The sequence below is a fragment of the Oryctolagus cuniculus genome, chromosome 10 (assembly GCF_964237555.1).
Source record: "Oryctolagus cuniculus chromosome 10, mOryCun1.1, whole genome shotgun sequence".
Lineage (NCBI taxonomy): Eukaryota > Metazoa > Chordata > Mammalia > Lagomorpha > Leporidae > Oryctolagus > Oryctolagus cuniculus.
The window spans coordinates 62,515,223-62,530,969 of NC_091441.1; the positions used below are offsets into that span (position 1 = coordinate 62,515,223).

Consider the following 15,747-nt stretch of genomic DNA (forward strand, 5'->3'; position numbering starts at 1 on the left):
TGGGAGACCAGGAGGAAGCACCTGGCTCCTGGCTTTGGATCAGTGCAACTCAGGCCATTGTGGCCATTTGTGGGGTGAACCAATGGAAGGAAGACCTTTCTCTCTGTCTCTCTTTCTCTAACTCTGTCAAAAAAAAAAAGTTAAAAAAAAAAAAAGATCACAACTGAATGGAAAACTGATCCAAAGGTAAGGATTTTTATGGAAAAGAAAGCACATAATACTCATAAGCATGAGAAAAGCTGTTCAGAGTCGTTAGTAGTCTTAGTCGGGGAAATGTAAATGAAAGTTCCACTGGAGGATAATGTCATGTGATGCAAATTAAAGCCCCAATTTTACACCCATTTAATTAGTAAGGAAAAAAATCTAACAATTCCAAATGTTGAAAAGAACATGTATCCACATCTCAGTGAAAGTGAAAACTGAGACTACCACTTTGGCAAACAATTAGCTCTGATCTCCTAACATTGAATATTCATATACGCTATGACCCAGCGATTCCACGCCTACCAAAGAGAAACACTTGCACATGTGCGGGAGTTACTTCTGTGTTCAACAAGGCTAATACAGCTCTCTCCACAAAGCAAAATCCTGCAAACACCCGAATGCCCACCAACAAGAGAATGCATAAACTACAGTATATTTTACATATTGTGAGTGTAAACTATAGAACAAAACAAGGGTACTACTGAATGTCACCGTGGAGAGGAACTTCACAACAAACAGTCAAGCCCAAAGGATTATATACAAGAAAATATCCCTTTTAAAAAATCATTTTTAATGGTTACTTTTTTCATTTGAGAGGCAGAGATACAGCAAGGCAAGGAGTGCTCCCATCAGCTGGTTCACTCTCCAGATGACTACAAAGGTCAAGGCCAACGTTGGGAGCTGGAAACTCAATCCAAGTTTCCCATGTGGATGGAGAAACCTAATTACTTGAGCCATCACTTTTGCCTCCCAAGTCTACATTGGGTTAAGGGGGCCAGAGGTAAGTATGAGACCCAGTTACTATGATGTGGAACAAAGGTATCAATGTCCTAACCACTAGGCTAAACATCCACTTCAGAATATTCTTTTTAAAGTCATCTTAAATTTCTTTTTCAGAAAACTTATGAATATAATATTGCATTTGAAGAGAAGTAAAGGATAACAAACATAGAGTCCAGGATGCTGTCTGTTAGAGTATGAGAAGAGGAATGACCAGATGGTTACAGGAAGTTTAGATAAACACTCTTGTCTAAATCCTAGCTTTAGTTATATGTATTATTATATTACTTAAAATGTCCAATGAATTGCAAAATAAGTGAAGAGGAGACACTGATGAGAGTGTATCAGTAACCAAAGGTTATTAGTAATCCCATTCCGTATACTGGAGGTTCTAAAAACACCCAAAGAAGCAAGATGAAAACAACAAATAAACAAAACTGTGGTCCAGGTCATACAATGATGCATTTAGGGCTGAAATTCAAGTCTGCAAGACTCCAAGGCCCAGACAGCCAACAAGAAATACCAAACCAACACAAGCGACTCCCACCACCATGATGGTGAGCAGCCTTGTATATGGGATATAGGCACCATTGTGAAACTTACGTTTTCCTACTAGTGTAGAAAGCAGGAAAGAGGGCCAGCATTGTGGTATAGTGGGTAAGGCCACTGTCTACAACACCAGCAGTGCCAGTTCATGTCCCGACAGCTCCATTTCCTACCCAGCTCCTTGCTAAGGCCTGGGATAAGTAGCAGAAGATGGCCCAAGTGTTCGGGCACCCATGCCTCCACGTGGGAGACATGGATGAAGTTCCTGGATCCTGGCTTTGGCCTGGCTCAGCCCTGACTGTTGCAGCCACTTGGGGAGTGAACCAGCAGATAAAATATATCTCTCCCTCTCTTTCTCTCTGTCTCTCTGTAAGTATGCCTTTTAAACAAATAAATAAATCTTTAAAAAAAAAATAAAAGGCAGAAAGGATGTTATCAGCCTGACAGATACTTTTGAACAATGGAAAGACTGAGCAAGGGTAGAATCCTGGATGCACCACCAATGTCACTGGAGGGAAATATTTCACTCTCCCAGCCAGTTTCTTTTGAATGTGAAGAGTAGAGGTAATGATAAAGATGAGAATCATAAAGACCAGCACTTTGGTTGCTTAGCCAAAGCTTTCCTTCCCTGCGGCTTTTAATATGCCTCTCACTACAACCTATGAGACATGGATTATGTTTAGTCTCAATTTAAAGATGAAGGGATCAAAAGCAAAAGAAAGCTAAGAAATATGCCCAAGGCCATATAGAATTGTGATGCAAAATGAAAACGCATTCAGTATGGCTCTCTCTTGCTCCATTGATCAATCACGCCATCGGAGCCAGCGCTGTGGCGTAGAGGGTAAGGCCACCGCCTGCAGTGCCGACATCCCATGTGGGTGCCGGTTCAAGTCCTGGGTACTCCACTTCCAATCCAGCTCTCTGCTATGGCCTGGGAAAGCAGTGGAAGATGGCCCAAGTCCTTGGGATCCTGCACCCATGTGGGAAGACCCAGAAGAGGCTCTTGGCCCCTGGCTTCAGATTGGCGCAGCTCTGGCCATTGCAGCCAGTTAGGGAGTGAACCAGCAGATGGAAGACCTCTCTCTCTCTGCCTCTTCTTCTCTCTCTGTGTAACTCAGACTTTCAAATAAATAAATAAATCTTAAAAAAAAAGATTATGCCCTCATTAACATACATACAAACACACCAATGCATGGATACAACATATGTTTAGATACAAACACCCATATATGGACACATACATTGATATACACATGTGCACATATACAAAAAATGTGTAGACACAAACATTCATCCACATATGTATAGACACACACATAGATACACACTCATACATAGTTACAAAGTTATATACACATATATAGACACAAAGGCATAGCTACACACTCATACACAGACTGTACAGAGCCATCTGTATCAATGCACACTCATAGACATATATACACACTCATGAACACATATAGACACACTAATACACAGTTGCACACACAAGTAGAGAAACATGCATGGCTACATGCATATATATGTGCAGATATGTATAGGTGCACACTCATGCAAACATGCATATGGATAGGCTTGTGCACATATATGTATACACAAATGCACACACAACATCACCTACAATTACAGCACCACTCAGGAGAATCATTTATTATTGTTAATACTTCCTACTTCCCGCTCCACCTCCTTCCAGCACATATCACATGGAGTTCTCCATTTAAGAAGCAACTTTCTGGGGCTGGTGCTGTGTCTTATCAAGTAAAGCCGCCGCTTGCAGTGCTGCCATCCCATATGGGTGCCGGTTGGTGTCCTGGCTGCCCCACTTCCAATCCAGCTCTCTGCTATGGCCTGGGAAAGCAATAGAAGATGGCCCAAGAAGATGGCCCCTGCACCCACGTGGGAGACCCGGAGGAAACTCCTGGCTCCTGGCTCCTGGCTTCCGATCAGCACAGCTCCAGCCATTGTGGCCAACTGGGGAGTGAACCAGCAGATGGAAGACCTCTCTATCTTTCTCTCTCTCTCTGTGTGTGTGTGTGTGTGTGTGTGTGTGTGTGTCTGGCTCTCCTTCTTTCTCAGTGTAACTCTGACTTTCAATTAAATAAATAAATCTTTAAAAAAAAAAGCAGCAACTTTCTTTAACATAAATGTACCTTTCTTGGAGCAGTGGGCCCCATGATTCTCAATCTGAGGGTGCCTACTTAGCATCCTCGGTGCTGGCCTCCTCTACTTCTCAGCACGGCCTCTCTTTGTAACTCTGTAACTCGGTTTCACTTCTCTGGAATGTAAGTGCCACATGTGAGTGGCCTTACAAACTGAAGTTGGAAGAAGCTAAATAGCCAACATTTAGAATCAGATCTTTCTAAATTTTGGGGGGAACCCAAACAAAAGTTTAACTTTATTTATATTAATATGTACTGGATGGAGTCTGAAATGTAACTAGTGTTTAGTGAATGACATCATTCATTATTTTAAAAGATAATGACACAATTATTACCAAGAATTTAGTTTTGCTGTATTTGGTTTTGTCTTCCTTTGGATTTTTTTGATTTTGAAGTTCCCCAGTGAGTTTACATTCAGTTATCAGGAGGCCAGTATTGTGGCTTATCAGGTTAAGCTGCTGCCTGTGCTTGAAGGCAGAGTTGGGGGTGGGGGTGGGGGTGGGGGTGTTGCCTGAGGGGAGAGAGATCTTCCATCTTCTGGCTCATTCCCACAAATGACTACAAAAGCTAGGGCTGGGCCAGGAACCTGGAACTCCATTTAGGTTTCTCACATGGGTAGCAGGGGCCCAAGTACTTGAACCATCTTCTGCTGCCTTTCCAAGCACATTAGCAGGGAGACGGTTTGGAAGCAAAATATCCAGGACTTGAATCAGTGCTCATATGAGATGCCATTGGTCACAAGTGATGACTTAACCCACTGCACCACAATGCTGGCCCCTAAATAAAATCTTGTTTTTTAAATTGAAGCAACAGGATTTTTAAAAAAGATTTATCTATTTATTTGAAATACAGAGTTACAGAGAGACACAGAGGGAGAAAGAGATCTTCCATCTGCTGGTTCACTCCCCCAAATGGCCACAATAGCCAGGGTTGAGCCAAGCCAAAGCCAGGAGCCAGGAACTCCACCCAGGACTCCCATGTGGGTGCAGGGGCCCAAGCCCTCGAGCTGTCTTCTCTACAGCTTTCCCAGGTGCATTAGCAGGGAGCTGGATGGGAGGTGGAGCAACTGGGATTTGAACTGGCACTCAGATGGAATGCCAGAGCTGCAGGGAGTTGTTTAACTCAACAGCACCACATTGCCAACCCCCAGAACAATTTTTTCCAATTGAATTTCAAGAGGCTAGGAACTCTGAGAATGGCAAAAGGGTAAATACGTTACCACTTTCAAAATTTTCCATTGATGTAACTAAGTGAAATGGGTAAGAGGTAGAAAGGCACATAGAAATGCAAATAAACAAAAAATAAAACCCCAAACTTCTGCAAACCCTGAATATCTGAGCATGTGAGAACTGAGTATAATTTTATCAGGGGAAAAGTGAATGAGAGAGAAACTCTCCTCACCCCAAACACACACACATACGCACACACACACACACACACAAACATACGCACACATGCACACACATATATACACACACGCACACATGCACACACATACACATAAGCACACACACACATACACCTGCACACACATGCACACACATGTGCACATACATATACACATATGCACACACATGCACACACACATACCAAAACACAGCATGACTGAGTTCTGCCACATTCCACCAAATACAATCCAGGCCTCCAGAAAACTGAAATTCAATACTTTACAGATTAAGATCCTGTGATTTCATCTACATGTTTCACATGAATGGCAGAAAAGAAAAAGCAAATAAAGGTCTGGAATGTTAGTTTTACACCAAAGTAGAAACATTTGTTCTGTTGTGTCTCAGTAGAATGTCCCAGCAACCTCAGCTTCAGAGACTCTCCAGAGTTGTCTCTCAGACAGAATGCCAAGGCCGTGGGGCTCCAGGGTCACTAAGCTTTGCTTGCACATCACAAAGGAAAAGCTGCCAAACATGGAAGAGAAGAAGCCAGTGGTGCCGGGGCCACTTCACAAATCTCACCTGGCAGACAGGAGAAAACAGGTAACGGAAGGCCCACGGGGAACAGGGTATGCTTGGCAGCTGCCTCAAGGCTGCTCCGAGATCTGTGACTTAAATGTACATTTCTACAGAGAATTGAGCCACATCTGGAGCCTACAATTTAATTTCTCCCAACATTAAACAGATGTTTATTTTTAAAATGCTAAACAGCAAGACTAAACAGCAAGTGTTCAAGGAGATCCTTCAACTCATGTTTTCTAAATAGTACAAATGAATCGGGGTGTTTTGTTCTAAAGGGCAAAGAAATCTCAACACTGAGCATATCAGGACTAGAAAGGACCCAAGAAATGAGCCAGTTTTACCTTCATTTGTGAAAGGAAGAGACTTAGTCCCAGATGGCTAAGTAACTTACTGATTCTACAGTTTGTGACCACACTGGAAGTAGAAGCTCAATGCTAAGTTTCACTTTAAAAATTTTAACCTCTCATGAAAATGTAATAGTCCCATGAAATCACAGAGGCTGCTATACCAGTGCAGGTGCTAAGTAAGAACATTTCCTAGAGATCCCTGGACGATATGGAGATCCAGCAACACTGAGTCTGGAGTCTTGGTAGGAGCAGTATAAGGCACCCAGGAGCCCCGGCATGAGACAGCAGGACCAGAGCCAGGGCATATGGTTTGTCCCCTGCAAAAAGCATATGGAACTCTGATTCCCAGTGTAACAGTGTTGAGAGGAGGTGGGACATCTAAGCTATGACTAGGCTGTCCTTAAGAGGGATTAATGTGGTTATCACAGGACTGGATTAGTTACCACCAGAGCAGGTTGTAGTAAAGTGAGGTGTCCCTGATGTATGGCCTCTTTTGCAAACATTCTGTATCACTTAGGCTTTTTTGCTATGAATGGGAGCAGCACAAGGCCCTGCAAGAAGCTTCCACCATGCTCTTGCATGTCCCAGCCTCAAAAAAACATGAACCTAAACACACTTCTTTCTTTCATCCATTACTGAGTTCCAGGTATCTATAGCAACAGACCATAGGCTAGAACACTGTGCAAGGCATTCAATCAATATTAGGTTTTCTAAACTTCACAACAGCCTCAAGAAATAGGCATCTGTCTAGCAATTGTGCAAAAGAGCCCCACAGAACTTTCATGACTTGGTGGCAGACTCGATTCTCATTCATGTCCACCTAATTCCATAGCCCTTCCCCACCTGAGAAAGCCATGTTTCAATCATGGCCCCTTTATCCAACTCATGGGTTAAACCACGAGTCATTAAGATGAGCACAAGGCCAAACCAACAGGCTTTGACGGCTTTCCTTCCCTTTTGGTTTCAGAATATCATCTTGACTCAGCTGACCACAAAGGAAGAAGTTTACTTCTGAAAAACTACACCAGAAGCAACTCTGCATTTCCTCATTTTTCACATGGACTTTTCTCTAAATATTTCAACATGTCTGAAACCAGGATGTGAAACTGATTCAGATATTTAATGATAGTGCTATCCCCCTGAAAAGCTGTCATTAAATTAATGGGGTAATCACACAGCATCTGAAAATTAAGAAGCTATATTATTTTGTTCAGATTGATAAATGCTGTAGAAACTTACAAATGAACTATTTTAAGACTTCATTCTAAAAATTTCTTTTTAAAAAGACTTATTTATTTACTTGAAACACAGAGTGACAGAGAGAGACATACACAGAGACAGAGAGAAAGAGAGAGAGATCTTCCATCAGCTGGTTCACTCCCAAAATGGCTACAATGGCTGGGACTGGACCAAACCAGAGCCAGGAGTCAGGAATTCCATTCGGCTCTCCCACATGGGTGACAGGGAATCCAAGCACTTTGGTTATCATCCACTGCCTTCCCAGACACATTAGCAGGTAGCTGGATTGGAAAAAGAGCAGCCAGGACTCAAACAAGCGCCCTGATATGAGATGCCAGCGTCACAGGCAGCAGCTTAACCTGCTGCACCACACTGTTAGCCCCCAGAAAGTAGTTCTTATGTGCTTACCCAACACATTCTGAACTGGATCACACCCATTCTCTATAGGTTCTCTATGCACAACACTGCAAGTGAGGACAAACCAGAAACTGGCCAACAGCTAGGTCTTTATTTCCTAGATTCAGTCCCTAAGGATCAGCTAGTGCCTTCCTGTGGCAGACTCAAAATTCTTTGAGTGGATTTGCCACAGTAGAATATACCCAATTTGCGGCAGGTATTATGGCATGGAGGCTAAGCCACTACTTGAGATGCCCACATCCCATATCTGGGGGCCTGGGTTCTGGCCCTGGCTCCACTTCCAGTCCAGCTTCCTGCTAATGCATTCCCTGGGAGGCAACAAGTGATGTCTGAGGTACCTGGGTCCCTGACACCTAAGTGGGAGGATCTGAATGGAGTTCTTGGATACCTGACTTCTGCCTGGCCAAGCTACTGGTTACTGCAAGCATTCAGGGTGTGAACTAGTGGATGGAAGAATCTCTCTCTCTCTCTCTCTCTCTCTCTCTCTCTCTCTCTCTCTCTCTCCAATAACTAAGTAGAATGTAAAAAAGAAACAATATATCCTGTTTGAAACAAGTATAATCTCACAGCATTCAATATACGGTATAAGATAAACTTGTTTTCATTGTATTAAATTTAACATGAGCAGGTCATCTGATTTTCATGCAGGAGATAGCAAGCTTTAACTTAATATATGGATCATTTCATAGTTTTGTAAAGTTACTTAAGTTCTCTGATCCTTCTTTTCCTCATCAGTGAAGTACAATCAATGACACCTACAGCATATAGCTGTTTTAAGAACTGTTGCCTGTTAACAAAAAATATTATTTTGGGGCCAGCACTTTGACATAGTATGCTAAGCCTCCAACTGCAGTGCCAGCATCCCTTGCGGACTCTGGTTCATGTCCTGGCTGCTCCTCTTCTGATCCAGCTCTCTGCTATGGCCCGGGAAGGGCCCTTGCACCCACGTGGGAAACCTGGAAGAAGCTCCTGGCTCCTGGCTTCAGATCAGCTCAGCTCCAGCTATTGCAGCCATTTGGGGAGTGAACCAGAGGATGGAAGACCTCTCTGTCTCTCCCTCTCTCTGTCTGTAACTCTACCCTCAAATAAATAAATAAAATCTTTAAAGGTATAAAGAAAAAAAAATAAACAAACAAAAAGCTAAGAGGGTTGTGGCATGTAGTAGGAGTTTGGTAAGTGTTAGTTACCTCCTCTGAGTAATATGTTACACATCTTCATATTGTAAAGGGAAGAATATCACCACTTCTAATGAACAAATATATGAAAACAACTTGCAACCACCAGTTATGAGACACCTCAAAGTATCAAACTATTTCATCTCCTTCAAAGGGAAAATCTAGCAAATTATAACCCAAGGCACACTGCTTCAAAGAGAGCACTGGCATGAATTTAAAAATGAATGTAATAGTAGGTACAGCATGGGACCATGACACAGAAAGTCAGAGTCCAGACTGTCATGGTTGCTGTCCCAGTCCGTGGTCACCTGGTTTACAGGATGATGTGATCTCCCTCATTAATGTAGTGATCTTTGTATCCCTTCAGGACTTGTCTAACATTTTTAAAGAAAGAACGCCCAAGCTGAAAAGTAAAAGAACCAGGAGAACAAATAAACAGGCCCTGATGTGGTGGTGACATTTTGATTTTTGTCGTTTCTGAGTTCTTCCAATTTTGTGGGTTGGAGTCTGCAGTTGTAACTTAACAAGAATTGGATATTGAGTTCCAGCTGGGATAAAACTATTGCCAACACGTGGTGGTCTCTCTGCCTGTGGCTGCTACTCAAATAATACAGGAGGGTCATAGATATTTACCTTTGAAACAAGTAATACAAGCACAGATCTACTCCAAAGACAAGCGGTTCCCTTGTGCACTGCTCTTCTGAACATGTTTATCAACTGATTTCTGCAAAGGAAACCTCAAAATTCTATCATGCTCATTATTCTCTGCCAAGCTGGGTTACATTTTTGATGTTTTCTGCTCTGCTCTGAAGTAGGGAGTTAGAGGGAGGATCTATCCCAGGAACTGCCTCACCCACTCACTGACCCTCTGACTTGGGTTGGCATTGGCCAATGGAGACACCAGGAGGGCTGAACAGCTAAAGGAGAGAGAGGGAGATGGGTCTCCCCCCAGGCCTCCTGTCTACTGGGTGCTGTGCACCTGCCCGTGGACACACCCCCTCTAAGGGGTCAGCTTCCATCAGATGCTGTCTCACCTACTCCCTCGGTGCTCCAAGGCACTGTCAACATGACTTCCTCCTGTTGCCATTTAAGCCTTAGAAACACTTCCCACTGTTCCCACTTCAAAAAGTCTGTGGAAAATAGATTTAAAAGATAAGTTATTTTGGGGTAAAAGTTTTTAAATTAAGGACAGCATTTCATTTAGCCTAGCAGTTTAGACACCTGCCTCCCACAGAGTTCAATAATCAGCTCTGGCTCCTGATTCCAGTTTCCTGCCAACGCAGAACCTGGGAGACAATGGTAGTGGCTCAGGTGGTTGGGTCCCTACCACCCACATGAGAGACTTGGATTACAACTGTGGCTCCTGACTTCATCCTGGCCCAGCCCCTGCCATGGCAGGCATTTGGGGACTGAATCAGCAGATAGAAGTGCCTACTCTTTCTATTCTCTATAAGAAGAAAAAAGGAACAAATGTTTAAAAAACCCACAAATATGAGTCGTCTTAAAAGCATTCATGAAAAATGTATATTATGAACAAATAGGTGAATGCACTTCAAAATTTTTTGCACAAAATTAACTAGTCTTTTTCCATTTTTTTTTCCATGAACTTTTGGAAGTACCCTTGTACTAGCCCTTGATTACCTCAACACCTCTCACTGATAACCAGTTTTTACAGCTGTGTGCAAAATTCCCTGTGTTATTCTGGCTACTCCCAGCTGAATGTGCCTCCTGCTCCCTGTGAGGGTCCTGATGGAGACAGCAGAAATCAGGCGGAGCTACAGCGAAATGTGTTCCTCACTTCAGGAACCCAGTGAGAGCAAAATTCTGTATTTTGGCATATCAGATTTTTATTTTAAAAAGGCTTTTTTTTTTGGCCAAGATACACTAGACAGACAAACTGAAAGATTCAAGAACTGTAAATTATAAGTAAATAGTCTAAATGATTCTTAAAAAACTAATGAATTTGGTTATATTATAATTGTGTGTGGTATTGTTTTAAATAAATAGGATTTCATGTATGGTAATTTAAGTTACTTCTAAAGATAATTATTCAGCAGCTTGGCTATTCAGTCTGCTCCATGAAGCCTGATGATGTGACACATTTACAGGCAAGTGTTGGAAAGCCAGACTGGGGATTTGAATCCAGAGTGTTCCAGACAATCAGAGTTATCAGTGTTTAATCTCTTCAGAAACTTCAGTCTTCAAGCCCACTACTTGGGCAAAAATAAGCAGCAAGATTTTATGCTGAGTAATTATTAATAAATTACACATTTGGGCTAATAATATAAAATTCACTGATATATATAGGAAGTAAAAATGAAGACATATTCCTTGCTAATGGATTAGAAGAATTAAGATCATTAAAATGTCTATACTACCCAACCATTCTTCAGATTCAATGCAAACCATGTCAAAGTATCAATGCCATCCCACACAGAATTAAAAAAAATTCCTAAAATTCATATGGAATCACAAAACACTCAGAATAGCCATAGTGATCCTAAACCAAAAAACAAACAAACAAACAAACAAACAAAATTAAGCTGGAGACATCAGAATATCTGATTTCAAAGTATACTGCAATGTTATAGTAATTAAAATGGAATGATATTGGCATTAAAAATTGGCACATAGATTAAATGGAACAGAACAGAGGGCCCAGAAATTAATCAATGGATATACAATCAACTGATTTTGACAAAGGTGCCAAGAACATATATTGGAGAAAGGTTTCTCTTTTCAATAAACGGTGCTAGCAAAACTAAATGGTACATACACACATATTTGAATGAATTAGATTTGTATCTCTTACCATGTACGCAACTCAACTCAAGATAGATCAAAGACCTATATTTAAGACCTGAGACTATGAAGTTACTGGAACAAAACATAGGAGAAATACTTCAAGACATTGGTATAGGTGATGACTTCTTGGATACGCCTTCAAAAGCATAGGCAATAAAAGCAAAACTAGACAAATTGTATTATATCAAAGTCAGAAGCTTTTGAACAGCAAAGGAAATAATCAAGAAAATGATGAGATATCATCCCAAAAAATGAGAGAAAATACTTGCAAGTTACTTCTATAACAAAATATTAATATTCAGAATACGTCTGCAATACAAAAACCTCAACAACAAACAATCCAATTAGGAAATGGGCAAAAGATCTGAATAGACATTTCTCAAAAGATGAAATATAAATGGCTAACAAACATTTAAAAATGTTCAACATCACTAGCCATCAGGGAAATTCAAAGCAAAACCACAGTGGGATATCACTTTACCCTTGTCAGAATGGCTAGTATCAAAAAGACAGAGTAGGGGCCGGCGCTGTGGCGCAGCGGGTTAATGCCCTGGCCTGAAGCACTGGCATCCCATATGGATGCTGGTTCTAGTACCAGCTGCTCCACTTCCAATCCAGCTCTCTGCTATGGCCTAGGATAGCAGTAGAAGATGGCCCAAGTCCTTGGGCCCCTACACCTGCGTGGGAGACCTGGAAGAAGCTCCTGGCTCCTGGCTCCTGGCTTCAGATCAGCACAGTTCCGGCAGTTGCGGCCAATTGGGGAGTGAACCATCGGATAGAAGACCTCTCTCTCTCTGTCTGCCTCTCCTCTCTGTGTAACTCTGACTCTCAAGTAAAAAATAAATAAATATTTTTTTAAAAAAAAAGAGTAACAAATACTGGTGAGGATGTACAGAAATGAGAACTCTTATACACTGTTGGTGGGAATATAATTAGTGCAGCTCCTATGGAAAACAGTATAAGGATTTCTTTAAAATACTAGATGTGGAATTGCCAATATGATCCAGCAATCTCACTACTGGGCATATACCCTAGAGACAAGAACATATTGTATCCAAGAGATAATCTGCTGCACCATTTTTATAGTAGCACTGTGCACAATAACTGAAGTATGAAATCAAACAAATTGTACATCATCAGATGAATGGATAAACAAAACGTGGTATATACACACAATGGAATGTTATTCGACTATAAAAAAGAATGGAATTGGGGCCAGCTCTGTGGTGCAGTGGGTAGTTACCACTTGCCACATCAGCATCCCATATGGGCACCAGTTTGAGCCCCGGCTACTCCACTTCCCGTCCAGCTCCCTGTTAATTCGCTTGGGAAAGCAGCAGGAGACAGCCGAAGTCCTTGGGCCCCTGTACCCTCATGGGAGATCTGGAGGAACTTCTTGGTCTTGGCTTCAGATCGGCTCAGCTCTGGCCTTTGCTGCCATTTGGGGAGTGGGCCAGCAGATGGAAGACCTCTCTCTCTTTCTCTCTCTCTCTCCCTCTCTAACTCTGACTTTCAAATAAATAAATAAATTAAAAAAAAAAAAAAAGAATGGAATCTTGTCATTTGCAAAAAATGAATGGAACTGGAGGGCAGGGTGCTGAGTGAAGTAAGCCAGACCAGTGTTCTCCCTTAAATGTGGGACCTAAAAAAAACAAAAACAAAAACAAACAAACAAAAAATCTGGATCTGAACACAGAATGCGGATGACTAGAGGCTGGGAGGCATAGGAAGGACAGGTTTTTGGATAAAATATTTGGGAAGCTTGGTGTGGCTCATTAATTGTGACAAAGATATTAATATCAGTTGTCCATAGGGGAAATGAGGTAAGGGTATAGGAGAATTCTTTGCATTACTTCCTCACAATTTTTGTTTTATAAATGTCAAACTGTTCTGAATTTTTTTTTAAAAAAAAAGGAGATGAAGACAAGTAAGTCAGCATCTAGAGTAATCTCATCCAGTTTTATAGAAATGGAAATAATAAATGAGTATGTAAAGTGGGAGAAGTAGGGTTTAATTTGTATTCCAGGTACCCGCCATGCTGTCATATATAAAGTAAATTTTATTTAGAAGGTGAGAAAGGGAACCCACATACACATGAGCATAGGCAGGGAGTGGGTAAGAAGGAGAAAAGGGATGGGAGAGGTGAAGTAGAGAGAGGGCACCTCAGTACCTCCTCCAGTCCTGGTCAGCAGAGAGGTCTTTCCACCTGTTGGCCTCTCCTATGACACCAGAAAAGGAGTGGCTATTTTTTTTTATTTTTTATTTTTTTTGACAGGCAGAGTGGACAGTGAGAGAGAGAGACAGAGAGAAAGGTCTTCCTTTGCCGTTGGTTCACCCTCCAATGGCCGCCGCGGCCGGCACACCGCGCTGATCCGATGGCAGGAGCCAGGAGCCAGGTGCTTTTCCTGGTCTCCCATGGGGTGCAGGGCCCAAGCACTTGGGCCATCCTCCACTGCACTCCCTGGCCACAGCAGAGAGCTGGCCTGGAAGAGGGGCAACCGGGACAGAATCCGGCGCCCCAACCGGAACTAGAACCCGGTGCCCCAACCGGAACTAGAACCCGGTGTGCCAGCGCCGCTAGGCGGAGGATTAGCCTAGTAAGCCGCGGCGCCGGCCAGGGAGTGGCTATTTACAAGGCACCCACACCCAGGAGATACAGCCCAGGATGGACAAGTAGAATAGAATTTCATGGGCAGGGGCTTCTGGCTTGTGACTTCCAGCACTGTGGCCCTAACCTAGCTACCTGCTTTATCCCACATCAGAACCACGGAGGGTGTGTCAATCAAGTGACAGTGGCCCTGATCGCTGGAAAAAGACAGTGCTGGGGAGGTCAGGCTAGCAGTGAGGACCACGGACAGCAGGGAATTTCTTTTCCCCTTCCTGCTTCTGCTCCTCACGTCGCATGCACGATCATCTCTGAATGGTGTGAATGCACCCAATGGAAACTTGAAAGCATGCTAGAGAAAGAGGCAATTTTATTTCTAGAGAGAAGCTAGAGCCTATCTGACTCATAATGCATTAAATGGCGCTAACTGAACAAAATAAAATAATTCTGCACAACAGGAAGATGAGAACTAAGATCAGAATGAAAGATAAAACTATCGCAATAGTGTTTTCCATATTATAAATGTAAGCCTAGTAGAAATAACTGCTTACATGCCTTACAATACTGTCTAACCTCAAATCAACAAGAGTAAAAGGCAGTTCTCACCAAAAAGTACTAAAATGACTCAGTTTCAAACAACATTCAGCATCACAGACAATGGAGGCAATGCAAAGTGAAATAAATATAAGGTAGCATCTCACAGCCACTGAACTAGGGAACACAAATTAAAATAATAAATCTAACGGCAGGAGTTGTAAGGAGCCCTATAAATTCCTGAAAATGAGTGCAACGAATGTAAAGAACAATCATGCAATTGTGAATAAGCGTCAGATGTTGATCATATCCTGGGACCTAGCAACCCCAATTTCAGAATCATACCCTGAAGATACAACTCAAGAGGGAAAACAGATATATGAAAAAAAGACATGTCCAAATGGTCCATCAGGAATACGGCACCCGGGGCCAGTGTTGTGACACAGTGGGTTAAGCTGCTGCCTGCAATGCCAGCATCCCATTTGTACAACTGTTCAATCCCAGCTGCTCCACTTATGATGCAGCTCCCTGCTAGTGCGCTTGGGAAAGCAGTGGAAGATGCCCCAAGTCCTGGGGCCCCTGCACCCATGAGGGAGACCTGAAAGAAGGTCCTGGATCCTGGCTTCAGACCCTTGTGGTCATTTAGGGAGTGAACCAGTTGATAGAATGCCTCTCTCTTTCTCTCTCCTTCCCTTTGCCTCTGCCTCTCTGTAACTCTGCCTTTCAAATAAATAAATAAATCTTTTAAAAAATTGAAATACATAAACCATATACATCCTGAAAAAGTATGTAGATAGCAATCTTTAAAAAAATTTTTTTAAAGAGTTATTTTATTTATTTGAAAGGCAGTGTTATATGTATAGTGGGAGAGACAGAGACAGAGAGCTCTTCCACCCTCTGGTTTACTTCCCAAATAGCCACAACAGCCATGACTGGGCCATGCTGAAATCAGGAGCCAGGAGCTTCTTC

At 42.4% G+C, this 15,747-nt stretch overlaps 1 protein-coding gene across 4 annotated transcripts in view; it reads right to left on the reverse strand.

The window, feature by feature from the left end:
• EPB41L3 (erythrocyte membrane protein band 4.1 like 3) overlaps positions 1–15,747 on the reverse strand; it is a 263,630-nt gene that overhangs the window by 199,496 nt on the left and 48,387 nt on the right. The window lies entirely within an intron of this gene.